At 42.6% G+C, this 7,500-nt stretch overlaps 1 protein-coding gene across 6 annotated transcripts in view; it reads left to right on the plus strand.

The window, feature by feature from the left end:
* Positions 1-7,500, plus strand: part of lingo2 (leucine rich repeat and Ig domain containing 2) — a 209,197-nt gene that overhangs the window by 120,366 nt on the left and 81,331 nt on the right. For 5 of the 6 annotated variants that reach the window (XM_081698952.1, XM_035532440.2, XM_081698953.1 and 2 more), the window contains one exon: positions 7,361-7,444. The gene's annotated coding sequence lies outside the window, so the exon portion shown is untranslated. Of the gene's footprint in view, positions 1-1,970; positions 2,675-7,360; positions 7,445-7,500 lie in introns of those variants that run through there. The other variant, XM_081698955.1, reaches the window with a different exon arrangement.

Consider the following 7,500-nt stretch of genomic DNA (forward strand, 5'->3'; position numbering starts at 1 on the left):
TATGTCACTGTTCTGCTGGACCACAACCTGTAGCCTCCCAAAATAACTCACTGATTTGGTGTCATGTCAGTTAAGGCAGCACCATGTCTGAAAGTTCATATAAAATATTAGAAACAGTGCATAAATAGTTATGTACTCTCTGGGTGTTGAATACAAATGTCCATCAAAAACTATTTTGTTTTGCTGACAAAGCAAAAGGGCAAAGCTGCACACATGTTTTACTTCTAAATCAAACTCATGTTAATAACCAAAATAACTTATGACCTATTCATCATCTCTGGCCATGACAAATCCCTACCCATGTCCCTTTGATGATAAAAGTTTTCAAAAGAAATATTAAATATTGAATTACTTGTATAAGAGAATTAACATAATATATGGTAGCATTGCTAAGCAATCAATTAAGCAATCAATCAATGACTATTGATAGAAGTAATAAATTAATTACTATTACTATTACCTAATGAGCTAAACTACCAGATATAGGGCAGCATGTCTTTGAAAGAGTGAGTTTTAAAATCTTCCAATCTAGTCACTCCTGCTTGAGCACATGTGGTCATTTTTTCCTTGGTCCCAAGTTTCTCTTCTCTGTTGCGCTTTATGTAGTTAAACAATAAGCACAAAGGGTAAAGAGGCTTATCATTATGTTCAGAAAAATGAAGAGAGAGAAATGAGTAGAAAGTGATGTAAAATAAAGTCTCTTTCTGCCGAACCCGTAGGCGGGCGGTGCTTGAAAATGATGCGCTAATCTGGAGAAGTCACTCCAGGAGTCAAGCAGATTAAATGTAGTTTAACAAACAAGCTCCACCATACAGAATTCACACAATATTTCCTCCCCTTTTCACCTGGGTTACTCTTCCCCTTAACGAGCCCATTTCACTCGTATCCTCATCTGCTGAACACAAGTTAGGCTCCAGAGCAAAGCAACACTCAGCCCACCAGCTCAGCTGCATCATGGCCCAAGCAGGCATGACAGGAGCCCAGAACCAACCACTCCAGACCTGGACCAACCACTCCAGATCAGGACCAACCACTCAAGATCAGGACCAAACACTCCAGATCAGAATCAAACACTCCAGACCTGGACCAACCACTCCAGATCAGGACCAAACACTCCAGACCTGGACCAACCACTCCAGACCAGAATCAAACACTCCAGATCAGGACCAACCACTCCAGATCAGGACCAAACACTCCAGATCAGAATCAAACACTCCAGACCTGGACCAACCACTCCAGATCAGGACCAAACACTCCAGACAGGACCAACCACTCCAGATCAGGACCAAACACTCCAGACCAGGACCAACCACTCCAGATCAGGACCAAACACTCCAGACCTGGACCAACCACTCCAGATCAGGACCAACCACTCAAGATCAGGACCAAACACTCCAGATCAGAATCAAACACTCCAGACCTGGACCAACCACTCCAGATCAGGACCAAACACTCCAGACCTGGACCAACCACTCCAGACCAGAATCAAACACTCCAGATCAGGACCAAACACTCCAGACCTGGACCAACCACTCCAGATCAGGACCAAACACTCCAGACCAGGACCAACCACTCCAGATCAGGACCAAACACTCCAGACCTGGACCAACCACTCCAGATCAGGACCAAACACTCCAGACCTGGACCAACCACTCCAGATCAGGACCAAACACTCCAGACCAGGACCAACCACTCCAGATCAGGACCAAACACTCCAGACCTGGACCAACCACTCCAGACCAGAATCAAACACTCCAGATCAGGACCAACCACTCCAGATCAGGACCAAACACTCCAGATCAGAATCAAACACTCCAGACCTGGACCAACCACTCCAGATCAGGACCAAACACTCCAGACCTGGACCAACCACTCCAGACCAGAATCAAACACTCCAGATCAGGACCAAACACTCCAGACCTGGACCAACCACTCCAGATCAGGACCAACCACTCCAGATCAGGATCAAACACTCCAGACCAGGACCAACCACTCCAGATCAGGACCAAACACTCCAGACCTGGACCAACCACTCCAGATCAGGACCAACCACTCCAGATAAGGACCAAACACTCTTCTGAGATGATTCAAAATTATACTTTTAAGAAAATTATATATTGGATTTTGGAAAAGCTATTTGTTTTAATTATGACAGAATGGTTATTAAATCTATTCCATGGTGAGCTAATTATGGTCCACACTGTCTCTCACAAGACTGTGTTGTACAAGCTCCATCCTGCCTGGTTAATGTACTGGGTTTGGATGAGGTGCTTTGTGTTTGTTTTGACCTTTTGCAAGGCCTGTGGAGCTGCGGTATGTGGTGCCCCGGGGCCCCCAGGAACCCACAGCTCTCGGTGATAATAGAAGGAGACGTCAGATGTGTCTGTGCACGGGTCCTCATCTAATTATTATGGAGATGTGGGGTAGAGGAGAGAGAGGGAGGGAGAGAGAATGTGAGAAAGAAGATGAAAGACAGAGGGTATGAAGATGTTGAAGAAAAAGAAGAAAAAGGAAGAAAAACAAATTGCCGATTTAAAATATATTGAATGAAAGAAATAATAAATGAATGAATGAATGAATGAATGAATGAATGAATGAATGAATGAATGAAACACTTGCGGATGGAGGAGAGAAGGCTGGAGAAGAAAGGCCGCTGATACCACCCCTCCCCCAGGTGAAACAAGCTTCTTGTGGCTGCTTCTCCTGGTGTGCTGCACATTTCTGCCTCTCCCAGCAGTCTGCCTGCCAGCCCTGTAGCTCAGCCCAGACCTGATGTGGCCCCACACCTCCACATTCCAATGTGACCCGCTCTAACTAAGCATGCTGCCAGGGCCTGGTGGAGCAGGGAGGACCTGCCCCTGAAACGTCACCTCCTATTAACCAAACGCTTCTTCCCCATTAGGGCGTCATGTCTGCTGACTGGTCCCATTCAGCGGTTAACCCTTCATCTCCAGCTGCAGCCTGTGGGCTTTGTGCCTCTGTGATGTCTCTGGCATGTATACATTGATCAGGCAGTTTCTGTGGGTGTTAACTCACCCCTGAATCTTCTAGCCCTCACACACACACACACACACACACACACACACACACACACACACTCACACACTCACACACACATACGCACTTGCACCCACACACACATGTGCACATAATTCCACATGCCTCCTGGAATTCTCCCTTCATCGGAGCATTCACAATCACTAACTGAATAATGAGGGGATTATTTGTCATAATGATGGGATTAATTGGCATAATGGTGGCATTAATCGCTCTGTTGTCATCCAGCATGACAAGGCACGGATCATTTCATGGCCAAAGGTGAGTGAGGCGTGTGTTCGGGTCTAATCGAGGGGAAGTGTGAGGGTGAGCCATTAGGAGGCAGATGTGTGTGCAGAAAACAGTCAGTTTTATCAGGAGTTGCAATCGTTAGAACAGTCCGGGATCAAAGAGCTGACACATAGAGTCCAGGAATGCACAGCTAACCAAAAGGAAACTAAACTGGCTGAAACAAAGAGGCTCGGAACAACAAAGGCTAGAATAAACACATGACTAGGAAACATGAACTAGGAATTACACACAAGGGCTGGATATCAAACAGTGACCAGGCGCAGGACATAGCTAACACTGGGATTAAATACACAGTCTAATGAGCACTAAACAAGACACAGGTGAAACCCATGAGGGCGGAGGACACGAAACTAAGGAAGGAAACCACAATAATAAAGTAAAGCAAAACAAAGAGGAGACAGGGTAACCATGGCGACAGGGATGGTAGGAGGGGCCAGTCGTGACAGAATGAGATTGAAAATGGTATATTAGGGTGTTCAGATAGGCAGGGAGTTAAGCTTTAGGCCCAAATCAGGGAAAGGCTGGACTTACCCATTATTACTGATGCCCACACAACGTTGCCACTCTCCCTCATAGAGATCCAGTCATACTGATGTTATAACCCTTTAATATCACTGTTATGACATATTAGGACTGTTAGTTATGATAACAAATGATACGAAATGCATGGCACTGTGAGATATAAACATAAAGATATTTTCCCTAGATTGTGGAATTTTACCCAAGTCTGTATTTCTTAAAATGTGTCAGAAACATCTGAGACATTTGACTAATGGTTTCTGGTTATAAAAGAACATTTTGAAGCAAAGGTAAGTCAGTGTTCACTTTAACTTTATTCCCACAGCTGGAGATCTCAGTCTCAAACTCAACAATTCCCACTGAAAGCTTATGATTTGTCATCATACATGACAAACCCAGAAACATGTCACTGAAACATGACTCAGTTCATTTCAAACACAGTTATCAAGGGAACACACTCTCTGGAGCTCTGATCACAGTTTTTAAAGTCCAGCCCAGTCCATTTCCACATTGGGGAGGAAGAGTTCTACCGTGGGGCTTTTTTTCCACTAGGGCTATTTTTTGCGCAGCTGTACCCTTCTCAGATGGTAGAAGGATGACCTGCCGTCATCCTGATCAATGAACCTTCTGCTGATGTCTCTAGAGATGGAAAAAAGACGAAGAATGAAAGAGACGATAGGAACCTGATTTCAGCTCTTCTCAAATCTTCATAATGAGGGGATAAGAGGTATAAAGAGAGAGAGAGAGAGAGAGAGAGAGAGAGAGAGAGAGAGAGAGAGAGAAAGAGAGAGAGAGAGACAGACGTGGGGAAGGGAAAGCTCTGGTTTCTTGTCTCACGGGTTGAGGTGTGCCTCTTATGAGAAATCAATGATGCTCTTATGAGGGCCTTTTTGACCCAGTGCTCTTATGCTATGGTTTCATTCTGGTGGGAAAGAATGGAGAGAATGGGGAGAATGGAGAGAAGGCTCTTTGCTAAATCAAGCACTGTCCTCAAGATATTTAGCACAAAACTGCAGTTCATCAGTTCAACAATAGCCTTTCCACCCTGGAAGCAGTTTGTGTGGTACATTTTTTATATCCTGATGTCTGTTTTCATCTTGAACAGATACAAAACCATTTCAACTTTGTAGCTTTTGGTTACTTGACTACATTGTCTACCATCATTCTTGAATGGCAGAGCAGATAAGGAAATCATTTTCTATAAAATTGTATAAACTGTGTATATTATATCATGGTAAGAGTGCTGTATAATCTGTGTAGATTATATGATGGTAAGAGTGCTGTATAATCTGTGTAGATTATATGATGGTAAGAGTGCTGTATAATCTGTGTAGATTATATGATGGTAAGAGTGCTGTATAATCTGTGTAGATTATATGATGGTAAGAGTGCTGTATAATCTGTGTAGATTATATGATGGTAAGAGTGCTGTATAATCTGTGTAGATTATATCATGGTAAGAGTGCTGTATAAACTGTGTAGATTATATGATGGTAAGAGTGCTGTATAAACTGTAGATTATATCATGGTAAGAGTGCGTGTGATATGTGTGCATAATCGGTGTAAATTACTATGATAGGATGTCAGGACCAACACAATGGAGGAAATGGTGAGATTCAGAGAACAAGGTTGAAAACCCTGTTTCGTCCTGGCCCTAAATGTGTGAGCCTTAACTGACCTGATATAAATCAGGTGTCACTATGCTTTAAAGTACACAGGCTGGAAACTAGGTCTGACTGTCAAACATTTGAACATGTTTGCTCACTCATTTTTTTTGTGGATGGTATACTCAAACGCATGTGATTCTGTATGATTAGGGCCCTATGAAATGCCTGGACAAAATTGGTTAATTTCACAGACCTAGTTTCTCAAAAATGACAGATTTCATGGATTTTAGAAAACAAATGCTGCATTTCATGGCATTTATTAAATAACATTTAACTGCACTGCATCTTAATGGCTGAGTGGTAAACACTGAACATCAAGTACTTGCCTTAATTCTCTCTCACTGAGATTAAAAACCTGTTTTTATCTCTCTGTTTCATCAAAACCATGCTAATTACATGCTAACGCTGGGACCTCAGATTCCAAAATATAACAGCAATATTTGTCATTCCAACTAAACGTTTTAGCCATAACCAGGAATGTCTGTTTATTAAGCCTAAATCCAAATCTGACACCTCATTACAATGTTTAGGAAATCCCCTAAGTGAAGTTTTCATTTGAGTTGAGTCTCCGTAGCACCAGAAAAATGTGACAAGCTCTGCCATTTCACTTTGTCCAATTAAGGCTTTCGATTTTAAAAAGTAAATAAAGTTTTCAGTTTTCCTGCATTTCACCAGAAATCTGATATTTCAAAGGAAAAGTCTGATGTTCTGATTTCACGGTCTGTGACAATTTTATTTTCATTTTTTATAAGGACCTATATATGATTGAGCAGAGAATTCAATGAATCAAAGTAGCTCAAGTTAAAGAATTTAAGGCTTAGAAAAGACAATTTAAGGATGGGGCCAATTAGAGATGGGGCCAATTAGGGATGAAGCCACTTAAAGGTGGGGTCACTTAGAGGTGAGGCCAATTAGGGGTGGGGTCACTTATTGGTGAGGCCAATTATGGGTGGGGCCAATTAGGGGTGGGGTCACTTTAGGACTCGTTCTTTTATGTAATTTTCCACAGGAAACAACCTCATTTGATGTGATGCCAGTAAAATCGTCTCTGAGGTCAGGTTGGCCTCACACTCTACGTGACTCATTAAAGATAAATGAAACAAACATTTTTAAGTCAATAATTCAGGGTAGGGGTGAACGCCTTGGCTCAGCTCTATAAAACATGAAGCAAAATCGGGCTTGAGGTCCATCTGATGAATGGTTAATCGATTCACCTCATTTGCCCCCTTACTGTTGGTGTTCACGGGGTGGGGCAAAATCTGGATCAGGGTTAACAAGGAATGTGGGGACATGAGAGAGACAGAGATACTGGCCTTGGAAACCCTAATGGAGCCCTGGTAGTACTTAGTGTCAATTGTGTTTTTATCCAGAAACTTTCTTCTCATTTCTGACTCTCCTTTTATTTATTTATTTATATATAAATTTCTATATTGTTATCCAGCGCCTACTGTCTTCTTTGTCTGCCCTGATTAGCAGGTTTGAGCTCCCTCTGTTCCACACAGCCTAATTAGCGTCTGTCTTATCAGACAGACGGGAAAATAGTGAGACACAGACTGATTTAGTGTGGACGCGGAGCAAATGGGTGGCGATATGGACGGCGTGGGTGCGACGGGTTCAGGAGTCCTGCCCCAGGGTGATATTAAGACCAGATCATGTAATGATTCACCACCACTGTTCGTTTCTCCATGCTAAAGACAATGCCGATTTTCTGAGTTCCTATAAGTTGTGTATTCAGTGCGTTGATGTGTTTTGGTTTCACTCGTTACATCGTTTCTGATTCTCTCATCCCTTTTTCACTGAAACACTGTTTCATTTATGTCTTACAGATATAAAGTTCAGCACAGAGGAAACCAGAGATCATTGTGAAGAGGGACAATCGACTATGGCTAAGAAGATCATTTCTCAATGTGGTGAGTGCTAGCATATTGAGTCTGATAACCAGTGTCACATCTTAGTGTAATTAATA

This window comes from Electrophorus electricus, chromosome 16 (genome assembly GCF_041902795.1).
Source record: "Electrophorus electricus isolate QZ-2024a chromosome 16, ASM4190279v1, whole genome shotgun sequence".
Classification (NCBI taxonomy): domain Eukaryota; kingdom Metazoa; phylum Chordata; class Actinopteri; order Gymnotiformes; family Gymnotidae; genus Electrophorus; species Electrophorus electricus.